Source organism: Hyla sarda, chromosome 8 (assembly GCF_029499605.1).
Source record: "Hyla sarda isolate aHylSar1 chromosome 8, aHylSar1.hap1, whole genome shotgun sequence".
NCBI classification, from domain to species: Eukaryota; Metazoa; Chordata; class Amphibia; order Anura; family Hylidae; genus Hyla; species Hyla sarda.
Genome location: NC_079196.1, coordinates 36,277,130 through 36,296,177, shown reverse-complemented (window position 1 = coordinate 36,296,177; position 19,048 = coordinate 36,277,130). Strand labels below are relative to the sequence as shown.

Genomic DNA, 19,048 nt, shown 5'->3' with positions numbered 1-19,048 from the left:
TTAGCAACCCAAGTGGAGAATGCAATGTTTCAGCAGCATCATGCCGCCATTTTCAAGCATGCTTGAAAATGGCGGCATGATGCTGCTGAAACATTGCATTCTCCACTTGGGTTAATAAATTTACCACTTTTTGCACCTTACGTAAGTGCTGTCAGGACTTTCTTTGCTTTGTATCTATCTATCTATCTATCTATCTATCTCATATCTATCTATTTATCTATCTATCTATCTCATATCTATCTGACTCATATCTATCTATCTATCTCATATCTATCTATCTATCTATCTATCTATCTATCTCATATCTATCTATCTCTTCAATTATGTTTCTCTTATCTATCTATTTATTTACCTCTTCTATTATCTATCTATCTATCTTGCATCTATCCTTTCTATTTTCCATCTATCTCATATCTATCTCATATCTATATATCTATCTGCCTATCTCTCCTATTATCTTTTGTCTATCTATCTATCTATCTATCTATCTATCTATCTATCTATCTATCTATCCTGTATCTATCTATCTACAGCAGTGTTTCCCAACCTGGATGCCTGCAGCTGCAACACTACATCTGTGGTAGCCCTTGGGGGGTGTTTGGTAGTGGTGGTATGGTATCGGTATATGAGGGGTTAATGTTAACCCTATAGTTCGTGACGCCAGGCTGAGGCCTGGTATGCTGAGGCAATGCTCCGGCCTATCGCTGCCCTTCCAAGTAACGTTAGGTGCATGAAATGACTGAAGGTCCACAAGAAGATTGAACTTGAACAACTTTACTTAAGTGCTTGCGATACATCCAAGGCACAGTAACAGTCTGGTACAAACAGTCCTTATATTGCTCAGTGACTGACAGTTGTTGCGGACCTTCAGCTATTTAGAAAGTCTCTGAATTTAGGGTAGATATTTGCAGATCCGTCCGGATTTAGGGGTTATATTAGGTCCGGTGATGCTGCAGAGTGTCTGGAAATTGATACACTCTATATTCTGAATTACTCAGCCGTTGCCGCACGGCTCGGGCCTAACTCACTGCGATAGCTGCTGCGCAGATCCTTCTCGTTTGACAGCCCAGGAACAAGAGAGAGAAAAGATGGCCACCGCTCCCTTATATGGGCAGGGGGCGGGTGAATCCGATTGGTCCGAACATGTGTCACTCACCATTACACAGAGTAATGGGATTGCATACGTCACCGGGCCTCCAAAGGTCCTTAAGCAGAATACCATAGAGTTTACCTAGTCACGTGACCCGCAGGTCCTGCAACACTATGGAACCGGTAATTAACCATTTATTTACATATATATTACTATATTTACATTACCCTTACATAAATTACTAGGCTATTAGTTGGAATAGATGCGACAAGGGGTAGGCTACACAACAGGGATCCCTACGTCCTAGGGACTCTGGCTATGGGGACCCACACATACATAGGTACCGTATAAGATGCGGTACCGGGACACCACACATCCACCCTGTAGTTGCAACACTACAAATCCCAGCATGCTGGGGGTTGTAGTTTTGCAACAGCTGTAGGGACCCTGGTTGAGAAGCACTGATCTACAGAGTTTCAGGGGTAGATTTATCAAAACCTGTGCTGAGGAAAAGCTGACCAGTTGCCCATAGCAACCAATCAGATCACTTCTTTCATTTTTCAGAGGTCTTGTTAAGAATTAAACAGGCAATCTGGTTGCTATGGGCAACTTGTCTCCCTTTCCTCTGCACAGGTTTTAAAAATCTCCTCCTCACTATGTACCGTAAGTTACCACAGGGCCTGTGCATTGGTTTGTTCCCTATAATAATGTATAGTCATGATTTGTATGGTGTTATTCACTATGTATTATTAATGTAATATGATGCTATGCTGTTGTACCCTGTTTTCAGCTGTGTGTGGGTTTTATATAAAACCCACGTATTTCACATATGTCCATACACTTTATATGGGAACATGTAAGAGGAACTTAGTTGTGAAAGGTTACACATCCTCCTTTCTAGTGTTAGTGCGAATATTCGCAATCCAAATATTTATTGTGAATTTCGCATATTAGCGAATATGGCGAATATAGCACTAATATATGTAATTACGAATATTCGTTATTTTTTTCCCCCACAGAACACATCACAGTGATCTCCTCCCTCCCTGCTTCAATCTTGTGGTCTAAAGAAGGTTCCTATACTATTTACTGTATTAGACTGGAGAGCGAATATTCACGAATATCGTCACTAAAATTAGATAGGTAGATAGATAGTGACGATATTTGCGAATATGACATGACAATATTCAAAATTAAAAATGTCATAGACCCATTATCACTTCTGTATAGACCAAGAATAGACCAAGATCGATAGATAGATAGATTATTTACACAGATTGGTACATAGTTACATGCATGCGAATACGCGCATGCACATGCGTATTTTTGCAAAGCGAAAATAGCCGCAAATATGTTGAATATGCAAATTTCACAAATATTCGTCCATATATTTGCGAAATATCGCAAATTCTAATATGGTATATGACGCTCATCGCTACTCCTTTCATAGTTAGGCCAAGACCCAGGATCACATGGGGCTGGAGAGGTCTTCCCTTGTCCGCATACTAAAGAAAAAGGAGAGTTATAAAGAGACAGACTGTGGGAAAAGTCTCACTCATATCCCATTGCTATCCTTGCTTAGCTTTGCTTCAGGCTGAACCTAAAGACTTCGTGGCTGCCAAGATACTATTTATCAAGACCTGCACCCCTCAGTTGGCATTGCAGCTCAGTACTTTTGTAGAAATCAATGGGATGTTAGGTGTTGTACTGCAGGCTAGCTGGGAGTAGTAGTGCCTTGGGGAAGCAGATAGTGATGATGCCACATATCACGGTGGAAATGCTAACCTGAAGTTTAAAGTTAAACGGGTACTCCCCTGCAAAAAAAAAAAAATTCTAAATCAACTGGTGCCAGAATGTTAAACAGATTTGTAAATTACTTCTAATAAAAAATGTTAAGCCTTCCTGTACTTATCAGCTGTTGTATGCTCCACAAAAAGTTCTTTTATTTTTGAATTTCCTTTGTGTCTGACCACAATGCTCTTTGCTGACAAGGTGTCAGCAGAGAACACTGTGGTCAGACAGAAAGGAAATTCAAAAAGAAAAGAACTTCCCGTGGAGCATACAACAGCTGGTAAGTACAGGAAGGATAAAGATTTTTTAACAGAATTTATGAATCTGTTAAACTTTTTATACTTCTTAAGCAGATGCGTGAGAAGTTGGTCACTGTCCCCTTTATAAATACCTCACTAGCAGATATACTGGCTAAAATGTTCCTACCGCACTCTTTGCATGTCGCAGTGGGGTTGCTAGTGACGATGAAGTTGCAAACAGAGTTCAGCCCAATTAGTTCAAACTGTACTGACAGGTTTAGGACTCCATACCCTATGTACGCTAAAGAATTTATGTGATGTCGCAGCCACACTGAGCTAACTCTGACCATGGATCCATGAAGAGATAAGTGAATGCAGAAGCTTTCTCGTTCAGGTTTCTCCTCCTCAGGCTAAACAATACTCCTTCCTAGAGCAGTTTGGACTCAAGACCTTTTGGGTGAACCCTCCAAATTCCAAACAGCGCCGTGATCACCATAAAAATTGCCCATATCTGTCTCAGGTGTGATGAAACCTGACTGTCCCCTCTCTTGGCTATGTCTTCCATCTTCACTGTAAACATGGTGGGTGGAATGTTAAGGAGCTAACTTTTATCTGAGGATACATTTAAAGAACTATTAAAACATAAATGGTTTGAAGGTTTTAAAGCAATAACTATCTGCAGAAAAAACAGGCTATGTAGCAAACAGCAGCAGGCCAAACAAATCATAGTGAGATTCCTTATCAGTACCATATCTGGGAGAGATGTGCAGGAAATGCGCAGTGATATTGACCACTTCTTGCTCCAGAACCGTTATTCCTAGCGATCAGGAACCTACATAAAAAGACTCAACTTTGATCAGACTAAAGTAGGTTAAATGAATCTGTGTTGCGCCATAGGGGTGCGATGTGAGGTGGATGGGGCAGATGTTGTAGTCCAGGGGAAGATGGTGTTAACCCCTAAATGTTTGTGACGCCACCCGAACGGTAGCACCGCTTGTCCTAGTTAGACAGGGCAAATAAAAGTCCAAGGCCAGGTCAGGGTTAATGGTAGCTTTGCTGAAGTAGACAGATGGTAATAGTCTTTACAGCTAGGCCAGGATCCCAGAGAGGTGACCAGTAACACAGGGGACCACGCAGCTTGCTGGGACTTGCAGTGACTTTGACAGACTTTAGGACAGCCACGCTGACTATATTAGACTTGACTTGACTGAAGATAGTGACAGCAGACAGGGATGACTTGACTTACAGACTTGTGGCTGTAATTTAGGCCTCCAGATGTGCTGGACACTGGCTCTGAGACGTCTGGACTGGACTTGACCTCACCAGAAAGTGTGGTTGAAGAGCAAAAGAGGCATATTGCAGCTCCTCCCTTCCTTATAAAGGGGGGCTGTGCAAGGAGCCCATAGGCTAGCTGTGGGTCATCTGGTCACCTGGTGCTCTCTGGGTAACAAAATATGTGACTTTAACATGTGACAAGGTTTATCATGTGATCAATAACCACGTGACCATATCAAAGGTCCTTTACACATAATATACACTTATACAGATTATAGGGGTACAATGCAGGTGAGCCCTGGGGACGTGCAGGGACTTAAGCTGATAGGACTATGAGATGCAATCCCATACTGGGATATCACAAATCCTGTTGTATATATGTAACAAGTAACCTTCAGTCTCAGGGCCAATGCAAATCTACAGATAGAGAGGCCTCCAAAGATAATTATTCAGTAACACGTGTTGCTATTTTCTAACCATCTGTTTTTGTCTCTGGGTACAGATAGACAAGGAGACGGAATGCAGATTCTCTCATGCAGTGCCTGGTAGAGACAAAGGGAATCACAAAGATCTGCAAATGGCATTCAGATCCAAAGAAAGAAACCAAAGATCACACCTTCAAACTAACAGGAACCTTGTTGCTGAGGAGAGGTAAGACAGCTTCTAATACCCAGCTATGGGTGGAGTAAGGACCTATTTGGTGCTTGCTTCCCCATTGAAAGGTGACCCATGTGGCCATTTGTAATGAAGGGTTGGTCAAGCATGCACACTGCAGCTGTATTCAAAGGAACGACCAGAGATTGGCAAGCGCTATGCCCAGGCTTGACAGATGTTTCATTCAAAAAGCAAACTTCAATCAGTCGGGATCCCAGTGTTGCGACCCCAACCACATGTCCAGAAGGGTGGTGCTAATTTGTCATTACAAGAATACTGGTAGAGAATTCCATTTGCATACAACATTTAAAGGGACTCTGTCAGCAAATTTGAGCTCTAAAACACACTGCTGACATTTTTATATGGAGTTACAGGAGAAGATTAATAGGAAACACCAGGCACATTGTGATGGCTAATGGTAGTGGAGAAGTATAAAAACTATTAGTTGGAACTTAAGCGCAGACGACCAATAGATGATAAGGCAGGGTGCTCAACATCAATCAGGCATATAGTTCAGCACACAAATTCATGAAAGGTAGAAAAAAGGATGGAGCACTCGCCACAAGCAGATATTCACATTGTTTATTTCATTTCTAAGATAGCAAAGCAATGAGACGGAGAGATGTGTCACATTGGGCCGGTAGGGTTGAAAGCAGCTGCAGGGTCCACCACTATGTCTATTTACCTGGTTCCAGTGGCTTTTTAAAACTATTATTCCTCTGAAATGACTGAGCATTTTAGAGTTTAAGGGGTACTTCGGTGGAAAACTTTTTTTTTTTAATGAACTGGTGCCAGAAAGTTTAACAGATTTGTAAATTACTTCTATTAAAAAATCTTACTCCTTCCAGTACTTTTTAGGGCCTGTATGCTACAGAGGAAATTCTTTACTTTTTGAATTTCTTTTTTGTGTTGTCCACAGTGCTCTCTGCTGACACCTCTGTCCATGTCAGGAACTGTCCAGAGCAGCATAGGTTTGCTATGGGGATTTTCTCCTGCCCTGGACAGTTCCTGATATGGGCATCAGATGTCAGCAGAGAGCACTGTGGACAACACAAAAAAGAAACTTAAATTATAAAGATTTTCCTCTGTAGCATACAGCTGCTAAAAAGTACTGAAAAGATTAAGATTTTTTAAGAGAAGTAATTTACAAATCTGTGCAACTTTCTGGCACCAGTTCCTAAAAAATAAAAAAGAAAGTTTGTTTTCCACCGGAATACCCCTTTAAACAGTGTTCAACCCTGCTTGCTGCACCTGTTTTCAGGCTGCCAAAGGTTTGGGCAGCATTATACAGGTGACAGGTTTGGCTATGACTTAAAGGGGGGCTCCACCAATAGACATGTTATCCCCTATCCAAAGGACAGGGCATAACATGCCTGATCACGGGAGTCTGGCCGCTAGAGCGAACTCCATTCCAAGCCGGATGACTGGCAATCACAGCCGCCATGTCCCCTCCATTCATGCCTATGGGAGGAGGCGTGACGGCTTTGTACTAGCCGTCATGCCCCTCTCATAGACAGGAATGGGTGGTGTGGTGTGACGTCCCGATCACGGAAGCCCCAGGCTACTATGACCGCAACGCTGCAGTGCTGGTACGGAGGGTTCCCAGTGGCAGGGCCCCCCGCTATCAGACCTGTTATCCCCTGTCCTTTGGATAGGGGATAACATGTCTAGGGGTGGGGTATTCCTTTAAGAGATATATTGTTGAACTAGATCTGAGGCAATGACAGTACAGATCATAGGGGGCGCAAAGGTAGCAAGGGTAGCCCATAAGAAAACACCAGTATCAGAAATGGCACATAGTAGACATGGAGTCTTATTACAAATTTTGTATTGGGGCCCAGAAACTACAAGTTACGCCTCTACTTCGGATGTTGCAAAACTACAAATCCCAGCATGCCCGGACAGCCAACGGCTGTCCAGGCATGATGTGAGTTGTCGTTTTGCACATCTGTAGGTTCAAAGTTTGGAGACCACTGGTCTAGATCAAGAACAATTATATAAAATCACAGAAAACAAAATTTCGAAAAATTACTATGTCAAATTGTAAATAATTTTAAAATTTGTAAATCTCTTAAAAGTACCCAATTTACAACACGCCATCATAGAACGCTAATATTTCTTACAGAAGAAATCTGAAGATCATCTATCGCACTTAGGCAAATCAACAATGTCAAAAAAATTAAATAAATAACTCCCAAACGATTCCCTACACGCTCTATCCCCCATTCTTTTCCTTTCCCTTTGAAAAAATAAAATAAAATAAAAATGTCGTCAATCTGAATTACAACTAAGCCCAGCAAACTTTTAAATATGAGCCGTAACAGGCTGAAAGCTCCATCTCCCGCCGCAGTTATGGGTTTTAATATATATGAAAATCAGTATTCTTGTATGCATGCATATATGCTTTCAATAATATCGCTTTAGCAGATGGTGAACTAGCCAAATCTAATTCCCGACAATGAAAAAAACTGCGCTTAAATTACACTGGCACTTGCTCGAAAATGCGTTTTAAAACATAAAGATTAATTTGTCTTTTTTTAAATAATATATATATATATATATATATATATATATATATATATATATATATCGTACACAGGGGTTCAATGTTGACATAGAGAAATTTGCAATTCGTAAAAATAAATAAAATAAATTAAAAAATAAGTAAATTAAATTAAAAATCCAGTAACTCTATGTTGACATGGCTGCTTTATTAGAAATAAATTTGTTTTTCTGCCCCTATTTACACCTAAAATTCAGACGACTATATCTTAGTTGGGGGAACCTGAGCCCTTTCCTCATCTAGCAGCTTCACACATAGCGCTCATTGAAAATGTAATACAGTACTGACATGTCACAGGTCACCTGGCAATCTGAATTTTAAAAGGAATATGAATAATATTCTGTTTTATTTTGAATATGAACTTCATGCCCTCCATCATGAATCCAATATATGTCTTAATCTTCTATGCTCTTGAAGCCTACGGCTCCTAGCTGAGTCCTTTGACTCCTGAACCTAATAAGAAAATAGGTTGTTTTCTGATCCAAGTTTCCCATTTTTTAGGGAGAATGAAGCAAACATTCTCTATTTCAAATGTAATTGACAAAGCATAAAAAAAACATGTGTCCGTATAAATGTGCCGCCGCCAATGAGGCCCCATGGTGAATTGTTTTATTTCGGATTTCATTAAGACGCTGTATGTTTTTTTTTTTTTGTTTTTTTTTTAAATGGGTCAAGGAAACCCTTAAAATCACGGTTTACCTATTATGATATTCATGGTATGCACATGATGAATAAATACACAAAAGGCTAACAACTGGATAATATCACATTTGAAATGAGACGTCTCTGTTAACCCAAACATGTAGAACGGGCAAGAGTAAAATCTGACACCGGTTGTATTCAAAAAGATTCTTAATTTATTTTTATTTTTTTAAAGCTACGTAAGAGTGAATAGAAAATAGTATAAAAATTTGAAGGTAAAAAAATAATTTTTAGGATGCAAAAATCATTTAGAGTAGTTTCCTATTTAGAGGGTTACCTATAAATGGAAATCTTGGAATTATTGGCACGATGATGAGGAGGCGGCACTGCTGGTCATAGGTCTGAATTAAGCTTGGGTAGCACAGGCATGTAATGATAGGGAGTGCAATGGGTGCAACTGGTAAAGATAAGGAAAACACGTTTTATACATTGTTGCTCCCAAACCATCTTTAGTTGATAATGCCATTGCCTCTTTAAAAGCTGCCTTGCATACAAGGGGAAATTGTCAACCCCTTGGGGACATGAGTGGGCAGTGCGGTGGTTAAATTATCACCATCTATGTGACTGTTTAAGGCAGAGCACATGCAAAGTAACAATGGCCAGAGCTCTGGCCATTGTTACTGCACATGCGCCGGTCCCTTTCTACACCCAGAAGTCGGGAGTAGCGAGGCTTCAGCGAGAGGGTGAAAGGCTTAGACACATGCGCTTTGCAGACAGAGTGCTGCGTTTATGGGGCATGAGACTCCACGTCACTAGGGCGTGGAGTTGAAGGCAAAAATTGTGCTAAGTAAGGGGGCGAGCTTAGGACGCATCAGGGGATGACAGCCGGTGGGGGCCCGCCTTGAAGCACAATGCAGGAGCCAGACAACGGAACTTAACGGCGCATAACTTGGCGGCAACTGGAGGAAGAAAAGTAAGTGACCCCTCATTGGATTCCTGTTCACCCACACTATAACCCAGTGTATTGGGTTTAGTGAGGGGGAACTTGGTGACAGTTTTCCTTTAAGGGATGCTGGCTCCTTAATAATGAAAGTGGTGACATGGCTAGCTGCAGCAAGGGATGAAGAAAAAGGCAAAAATAATGAATACATCTTCATTTTGGGAGGTTTCTTTAGAAACAGATGTGAAATTTATTTAAGATTCAACAGCTGATTTGTCCCTACACTCCCTGGGGCAGGTTCAAAACCTTCCTTCAATGCAGTGTAAGGTATTGCAATACATAGTATCACCTCTGCGGGGAGTGTAGTAAACCGTAATGCATAACACATCACTGTATACCGTATAAGTGCATATATATATATATATATATATATATATATGTATATACTGTGCCTAACCCAGGGAATCTGTGCCAGCAATGCTTTATGTATTGCTAGCTTACTTTTAAAGAATTACTGGCCCACTGCTGTATCATGTAAAGCATAGAGTTTCCTGGACAAAACTTTAACGTTTGCTAAATTCTCCATTTACATCCTCTCCCTTCTGATTTGGACCCTCTTACTCTCTTGGTTTCTTACCCGTGGACTAAACTCTGAAAGCCCCTTGCCTGCTGATTCTACCAGCTTGGCAGTGCTGTGTGAGTGATAGAGCTCTACCCACTGAAATACTGAGAGCTGTACCTCAGGGGGTCAGAAAGGATAGTGCAACTGACTGACCATGATTTACAGTGAGCTACTAGAATGGTAGATTAAAGACGCAGGTCAGTGGAGAAAGACTAAACAGCTGGGAATAGCAAGGTTAGTGCTACTGAGACTGAAGAAGAGCCTATTCCATGGCCCTGGAAGCCACTAGGATGGGAGGACATTTGCCAAGAGAGTAGTGAGTTGAGTTTGGAGAGACCTTGAGCTGAAGGCCCACGAGGCCTAGTAAGAGGTTGTGACAATTCTTATATATATATATAATAGTAGTAATATATATATATATATATATATATATATATATATATATATATATATATATATATACACCGTATATACTCGAGTATAAGCCGACCCGAGTATAAGCCGAGACCCCCTAATTTCAACCCAAAATCCCAGGAAAAGTTATTGACTCGAGTATAAGCCTAGGGTGGGAAATACATCATCCCCCCCTGTCATCATCCAGACCCGTCATTAACATCCTCATCATCATCCCCTTGTCATCATCCCACACATCCCCCCTTCATCATCCCCTTATCATCCCACACATCCCCCCTTCATCATCCCCTTGTCATCATCCCACACATCCCCCCTTCATCATCCCCTTATCATCCCACACATCCCCCCTTCATCATCCCCTTATCATCCCGCACATCCCCCCTTCAATCCCCTTATCATCCCACACATCCCCCCTTCATCATCCCCTTGTAATCATCCCACACCCCCCCTTCATCATCCCCTTGTCATCATCCCCACCCCCCTTCATCATCCCCACACCCCCCCTTCATCATCCTCTTCTCATCATTCGCCCTCAGTGGTCTTCAACCTGCGGACCTCCAGAGGTTTCAAAACTACAACTCCCAGCAAGCCCGGGCAGCCATCGGCTGTCCGGGCTTGCTGGGAGTTGTAGTTTTGAAACCTCCGGAGGTCCGCAGGTTGAAGACCACTGCGGCCTTCAACATCATCCAGCCCCCTCTCACCCCCTTTAGTTCTGAGTACTCACCTCCGCTCGGCGCTGGTCCGGTCCTGCAGGGCTGTCCGGTGAGGAGGTGGTCCGGTGGGATAGTGGTTCCGGGGGCGCCTCTGGGGGCGCCTCTTCTCCGCGCTTCCGGCCCGGAATAGAGGCGTTGCCTTGACAACGACGCAGAAGTACGTTGGCAATGAACGCACCTCTGCGTCGTTGTCAAGGCAACGTGACTATTCTGAGGCCGGGCCCGAAGCGCTTAGAAGAGGCCTCCCCGGTGAAGATAGCAGCCCGGAACCACTATCCCACCGGACCACCTCCTCACCGGACAGCCCTGCAGGACCGGACCAGCTACGAGCGGAGGTGAGTACTCAGAACCAAAGGGGGTGAGAGGGGGCTGGATGATGTTGAAGGCCGCAGTGGTCTTCAACCTGCGGACCTCCGGAGGTTTCAAAACTACAACTCCCAGCAAGCCCGGACAGCCGATGGCTGCCCAGGCTTGCTGGGAGTTGTAGTTTTGAAACCTCTGGAAGTCCGCAGGTTGAAGACCACTGCAGGTGGGGGAGTTCACTCGAGTATAAGCCGAGGGGGGTGTTTTCAGCACGAAAAATCGTGCTGAAAAACTCGGCTTATACTCGAGTATATACAGTATATATAATAGTAGTAGTGGCTCCAGCATGCGTGCACCCTGCCTACAGACCTTCATCTTTCTTGATGTGCTGCTTATTTTTGGATTATATATGTATATATATATATATATATATATATATATATATATGGAGGTCTAACTTTGGACTAATAGACTGTAAAGAGAATGAAAATGGCTGCCATCCAGTTGGATCATTCCTGAGTTAACATTATGACTAAAGATGAATCTTTATGACTAAAGATTCTGATGAATCCGAATTTGTTACGAATTTCATGAAAAATTTGATTTGTAACGAACATGAATATTGCCGCGATTCTTTTGTGCGAATCGCTTCATTAAACTCCATTTAGTGCGGTCCAGGCTCCAGGGCATCTAAAATAGCGGATCCATATGTGAGGGCATGGAGCAAGGAATCCTGGGAAGGCAGGAACAAGGGTAGGCAGGATGACCCTGAATCACATGCAGGATGCAGCCTATCAGCAGCCAGTCACCCATGTGATGTCACAGCCCTATGCATTCATATTCCGGCTAGTCACTTCATCCTTTCACTTCAGAGAGATAGGACAGACAGCGCTATGTGTTACACAGACAAGCTTTGTCCAGCAGTGTTTCACCTCCTAGTCACGTCAGCGTTCTGTTGGACAGAGAGCAGTGGGTTTTTCACAGAAAACAATTCTTATTGCAGCGATTAACCTCCCAATCACTGTCTACAGCATTGTATTACAGAGAGGGGCAGAGAGCTGTGTGTTGCCTCATACGTTTGAACAAGCTGGCTCAGCTGGAGAAACGTTAGGAGAGGAAAGAGGAATACGTTTTTTAGCGCAACTCTGTGTCTTTGTTCCACAACAAATGGTCTTCTGGTTATACTAGTCTGTAGACAGTATAATATATACCCAGAAGTCCATTCCTAATAGACTGTGTAACAGACTCAAAATAAATTGATTAATTTTAAAGCACCACTGCCATCTAATGGCCACTGAGCAAATTTTTTTCAACTTTTTGCCATTGAAATAAAGGTTTAGTTTTAAATATTATTTAGGGGGATCTTTAGTCAGGGTTATCTCTAAGGGGGTAATTCCCCAAGGAGTTGTATTTTCTATAGTTGTCCCTAAGATCCTCTGGGGACTTTTTTTGTGTTGTTGAGGTATTACAGAGAGGGGCAAAGAGCTGTGTGTTGCACAGAAAAACAGCAGCAATTCAGCTCAAACACAAATCCTGCCTAGAAGCACTGATAGGGAAGTAAGTGAGATTGAGAGAGAGTGCAATTTTGGGTAAAGTACCCAGTGACTGTGTGCTGCAGAACTGTTGTGTACTGCTGGCTTTGTACTCAAATACTTTTTTAAGCATACTGTAGCCTATTTTCTCCCCTCATAAGTGCATACCACATATGTACATCTAAGTAGTGTACTATTTTGTACCTGTTAATCTGTCAAGGGCTTAGGTACAGTAAAAGGCCAGGCAGAAGTACTCACCGGTTGGTGTTGTACTCAAATACTTTTTTAAGCGTACTGTAACGCATTTTTCTGCCCTCATAAGTGCATACCAAATACCTACATCTAAGTAGTGTACTATTTTGTACCTGTTAATCTGTCAAGGGCTTAGGTACAGTAAAAGGCCAGGCAGAAGTACTCACCGGTTGGTGTTGTACTCAAATACTTTTTTAAGCGTACTGTAGCGCATTTTTCTGCCCTCATAAGTGCATACCACATACCTACATCTAAGTAGTGTACCATTTTGTTCCTGATAAAGTCTTAAGGACCTAGTTACTGTAAAAGGCCAGCCAAAGGTACACACCTGCTGCTGTTCTAGACAAATACTGTTTTAAGCATAGTGAAGCGTATAGTACTCCCCTCATATATGCACTAAGTATGATAGACAGAAAAGTGCCAGGACATGCACAGAGGAGTGGCAGAGGCGCAGTCAGAGGTCCCAAAAGACTAGGGGTGAGTGGCAGCATGAGTCGCAGCGAGAGGCCTGATCTCCCAATATCAGCTAGCGGTCATGTCTCAACCAGCAACCCATCTGCCATCATCGATTGGTTAACACGGTCATCCACTTCATCACAAGTGACATCTGATACCCCCAGTCAACAGTCGGTGGGTTCCTCAGACACAACCCTCAGTTGGCATGGCCTGAGAGGAGTCCCTGTCCTCCCATTTCCTCTGTCCTATGCAGTTTCCTCCCCTACAGAAGTATCTTATCCTGTGGTTTCAGCTCCACTATTCAGTAAGGACAATCTAATAGAGGAGAGTCAGCAGCTACTGCCCAGACAAGAATTGGAGGAGACCTCTGCCTCCGCTAGGCAGGCAATTAGTGATGAGGAGAGTTACGTGGGAGGCGGTGTTGTGGAAGGTAGCGGAATAGGGGTTGCTGGACACGGCGGCAGTAGCAGTCAATTAGTGCGGACTGTTGGTGGGAAAATCAGCTACTCTGCGGTGTTGCAGTTTTTCATCAAGCATCCGGAGGAGGTTCACATAATGTCGGCAGAAGGTGAAGCGTGGCCAGGGTCCCAATGTTGGCACCACGGCCCAGCGTCAACATATGCTGCACCACCATAAAGCTGCCTGGGAGAACTGTGGCTCCGATGTGATGGTCCAGCCTGCTGCATCACCCAGTCACACGCCACTCCCTCTTGCAGCCAGCCAAGGCTCCACCACCTCAGCCAAAGGGAGCTGTGCGTCACACCCTCCTTCTGTCGCTCCAGATGCTCCTGCTCCTCCTACCTTTAGTCAGTCATTCCACCATCAATACATCAGTGAAGCCATGTCCAAGAGACAACAGTATGCGCCAACTCATCCAAAGGCGCAGAAGTGGAATGTGCTCCTGTCCAAGTTGCTGGTGCTGTCCCTCCCTTTTCAAATGGTGGACTCTGCACATTTCAGAGAACTGATGGCTTGTGCCGAGACGAGGTGGAGAGTCCCACGCCGTCATTTCTTGGTGAAGAAGGCAGTACCAGCTGCTGCCAACTCCAAGCTGTGCCATTCAGCCACTATATGTTCTACTCATGCTGCCGCCAACTCCAGGCTGTGCTGTTTAGCCACTATATGGTCTCCTCATGCTTCCACCAACTCCAGGCTATGTCATTCAGCCACTATATGGTTTACTCATGCTGCTGAGCCATTACCTAAAATGTTTATGGTAGCACTAACTACCATACATTTTCGATTTAAATTTGAAAATTCATCTTTTAATCTTAGGGATTATGAGGCCCTATGGTCTCCTCATGCTGCCGCCAACTCCAGGTTGTGTCATTTAGCCACTATATGGTCTCCTCTTGCTGCCGCCAATTCTAGACTGTCATTCTGCCAGATTATGGTCTCCTCATGCTGCTGCCACCCCTAGGCTCTGTCATTGTGCCGCCATGTGACTCCTTGTTAGATTGGGTTTTGTGGTCATACGGTATTACTTCAAAGTAAACACTGGGACATTAAACTTGGGAATCTAATATAAATCTTGGTCATTGACATCACATTACCTGTGGAATTATCACAAGAATCCAATGGAACAGCTTGGAGCGATAACAATGAACCATAACTGATTAAATTAAATTTTTGCACTTTTACAGTCAGGGGGTTCTGAGAGGCAGGGGCTGGGAGAGGCGGTATATCTCCTGGCGGAGGACCGCCAGCTCGATACTCACCAGAATGGGTAATCAAAAAATTTAAATAAATTCTAATAAAATTCAATAAAAATTACATAAAAAATCTGCCACATCCAGACGCTCTGCGGCAGTGATTCTAAAAGTGATGCCTGTAAACTGCATGTCATACTGAATAACAGTATTATTTCACTACAAAGCACACTCCCTATGCTTGTTAGGACAAGGTGAAGTATTTTACACCCCTATTGAGCCTCTCTGTAGGTCAGAACTAGCCATTTTTAATAGTGATTTGCCATGAATAAATTCAGTCCAAACCAAATTTTTTCGGAAATTCGCTCATTTCTATTTATGACCTGCCAATACTTCTGTGCCATTTCATACTTTCAATCTCTATCGAAAAATATGGTGGCTCAATGATCAGCAGAGTTTTAAACCAATGACAACATCTTGGACCCCAGAGCAAAATCTAGAAAGGGTCCCACCAAAGTACCTATAATGTGCCATACAGAGGTCCCTCAAGTTGTAATAATAATTGGTTCCAGGATGTCCATTGTATGTAGAGACCATGGGAGAAATGTATCAAACCTGTCCAAAAGTTGCTGAATTGCCCATAGCAACCAATCAGATTGCTTCTTTTATGTTTTACAGGCCTCTTTAAACATTAAATAAGCAATCGGAGTGGTTGCGATATGAGGCAACTGCACCACTCTTCCTCTACACAGGTTTTGATAAATCTCCCCCCCCCCCCATAACTCTATGGAAACCGGATAACTGGTTCTGAAGCCACCGAAATGTCATCTAAAAATAGGAAAAAAGTGAGGATTAAAGAAAAATAAGTAGATAACTAATACAGATAAAGTAAGTCCTTACATATAAAAATAATAAAGATCTGCTGGGAGCTGTAATCACTGTCTATGTAGAGGAACTCTGGCACAGGTAAAGAGTACAGAACATGTAATACCTCCCTGTACTGTAGGGGGCGCTACCAGAGAGCCAGTCAGTGCATGCACTTCAGTAATACATGTGTTTTACCAGTGAAATGTCCATTCTGATTGGTTGGTTCTTGACATGATCTGAACTGTCTGTAGCATTATATGTTGAGTCTGGTTTCAAGTTACAATGGTTTAGAAAAGAGCAAGAATATTGTAACCTGAGGCCATTGTAAGTTGAGGGATCACTGTACATAATATTGGAGTTTTCTTATGTTCTAGAGAGGCCTTTGGACATCTCCAGAACCAAGACACTGGTATGATTGCTACCTCTTCACCCCCTAGAACAGTGTTGCCCAACCAGTGTGCCTACAGCTGTTTTAAAACTACAACTCCCAGCATGCTGGGAGTTGTAGTTTTGAAACAGCTGTAGGCACACTGGCTGGGAAGCACTGCCTTATAGTCTGTATATTACAAGCTAATTTAAACTATTTTTTCAAATGTCTTTTTATTTTTATATATTTTTTTTACCTATGCAAGAATTTCGGATCTTAAACAAACCTGCGATGTGGCACCTGCCTTATATGAAAACACTTAGCCGGGGATGTCTGTAATACTCACTACAATTGTGAAAAACAATTAAAGTGGCATTTTCTAAAGGCGTCCTTGATGCATGGATTTCTCTATCCGCCACATGCTATTTTTTTTCCCTCCATTTGCGGCGCCTTTATTGATCCATCTACATAATGTGACTTATGACCACATATTTGATGCAAAGGTAAACTTTATGCAGAATTACTCCTGCAGGAGACTAGTGTTTATGGGTCTGTTAGCTTTAAATAAATAGTAATTTATCATGGAGTTTTGCATTTCAAATATATATGTGTGCCGCTATACCTTCTGAATGGAATATATGAAATATACATCTGGGAAGGAACACATTTATATTCGGGATGTTACAGCATGTTACGTATATAAGCTGCTTTAATAGAGTAACAAATTTTTGTATAAATCTGTTTTTGATGTGTGTATGTGTCGACAGTAGAAGAGCCTTGCAAGGATGTGTAAATGACACGTTAAAGGTGATCTAGATATTTATCTGGTTGGAGAATGTCTGAAGGCTTCTTCCAGCTTCTTGTAAGGCAACATAGACTCCTCATCTGGCCAACATAGACTTCTCATCTGGCTAACATAGACTCCTCATCTGGCCAACATAGACTCCTCATCTGGCTAACATAGACTCCTCATCTGGCCAACATAGACTCCTCATCTGGCTAACATAGACTCCTCATCTGGCCAACATAGACTCCTCATCTGGCTAACATAGACTCCTCATCTGGCCAACATAGACTCCTCATCTGGCCAACATAGACTCCTCATCTGACCAACAAAAACTTCTCATCTGACAAACATAGACTTCTCATCTGGCTAACATAGACTCCTCATCTGGCCAACATAGACTCCTCATCTGGCCAACATAGACTCCTCATCTAGCCAACATAGACTCCTCATCTGGCTAACAAAAACTTCTCATCTGACAAACAGACTTCTCATCCGGCTAACATAGACTCCACATCTGGCCAACATAGACTTCTCATCTGGCCAACATAGACTTCTCATCTGGCTAACACAGACTCCTCATCTGGCCAACAAACACTTCTCATCTGACCAACATAGACTCCTCATCTGGCCATCATAGACTTCTCATCTGGCCAACATAGACTTCTCATTTGACCAACAAGGACTTCTCATCTGTCCAACTTAGACTTCTCATCTGGCCAACATAGACTCCTCATCTGGCTAACATAGACTTCTCATTTGAGAAACAAGGACTTCTCATCTAGCCAACATTGACTTCTCATCTGGCCAAAATACACTTCTCATTTGACCAAGATAGACTTCTTATTTGACCAACATACACTTCTCATCTGGCCAAAATAGACTCATTATCTGGCCAACATAGATCCTCATCTGGTCAACAAAGACTTCTCATCTGGCCAACATAGACTCCTCATTTGGCTGACAGACTTCTCATTTAACCAACAAGGACTTCTCATCTAGCCAACATAGACTCCTCATCTGGCCAACATAGACTTCTCATCTGGCCAACATAGACTTCTCATTTGACCAATATAGACTTCTCATTTGACCAATATAGACTCCTCATCTGGCCAAGATAGACTCCTCCTCTGGCCAACATAGACTCCTCATCTGGCCAACAAACACTTCTCATTTGACCAATATAGACTTCTCATTTGACAAACATAGACTTCTCATATGTCCAAAAGAGACTCATTATCTGGCCAACATAGATCCTCATCTGGTCAACAAAGACTTCTCATCTGGCCAACATAGACTCCTTATCTGGCCAACATAGACTTGTCATCTGGCCAACATAGACTTCTCATCTGGCCAACACAGACTTCTCATCTGGCCAACATAGACTCCTCATCTGGCCAACATAGACTTGTCATCTGGCCAACATAGACTTCTCATTTGGCCAACACAGACTTCTCATCTAGCCAACATAGACTCCTCATTTGGCCAACCTATATTTCTCATTTAGCCAACATAGACTCTTCATCTGATCAACATATGTACTCCTCATTAAACCATGGTAACATGTGACCTATGAAAGCTTTGGCATAGTTGTCACCTGAAATTGTTTGATCTGTTGGAGGGCAACAATGCTGGATAATTCATAAGTCCAGTCAGTGGTGTAACTTGAAGATGCAGGGCCACAATGCAAAAAATGTTCCAGGTCCCCCAGCTATGATGCTTAATTTATAGCGCTAGTCTACTTTCATATGAAAGACAGACCTTATGGACCCATCTTGGACCAGAGTGAAACATTATATGCACCCCCTATAGTTATTCCCATGGGTTCAGTGCCATGCCTCATTTTGGCTTATGGGGCACTGGTTGGCTGAAATGGTTCCAGCTTGTTGCATTTG

General features: G+C 42.7%; 1 long non-coding RNA gene across 2 annotated transcripts in view; it reads left to right on the top strand.

The window, feature by feature from the left end:
• The first annotated feature begins 1,623 nt into the window (after positions 1-1,623).
• The window catches only part of LOC130284427 (uncharacterized), an 82,562-nt gene continuing 65,137 nt past the window's right edge, over positions 1,624-19,048 (top strand). For both annotated transcript variants that reach the window (XR_008847031.1, XR_008847030.1), the window contains exons 1-2: positions 1,624-1,753; positions 4,898-5,046. This is a non-coding gene — a long non-coding RNA (uncharacterized LOC130284427). The remainder of the gene's footprint in view (positions 1,754-4,897; positions 5,047-19,048) is intronic.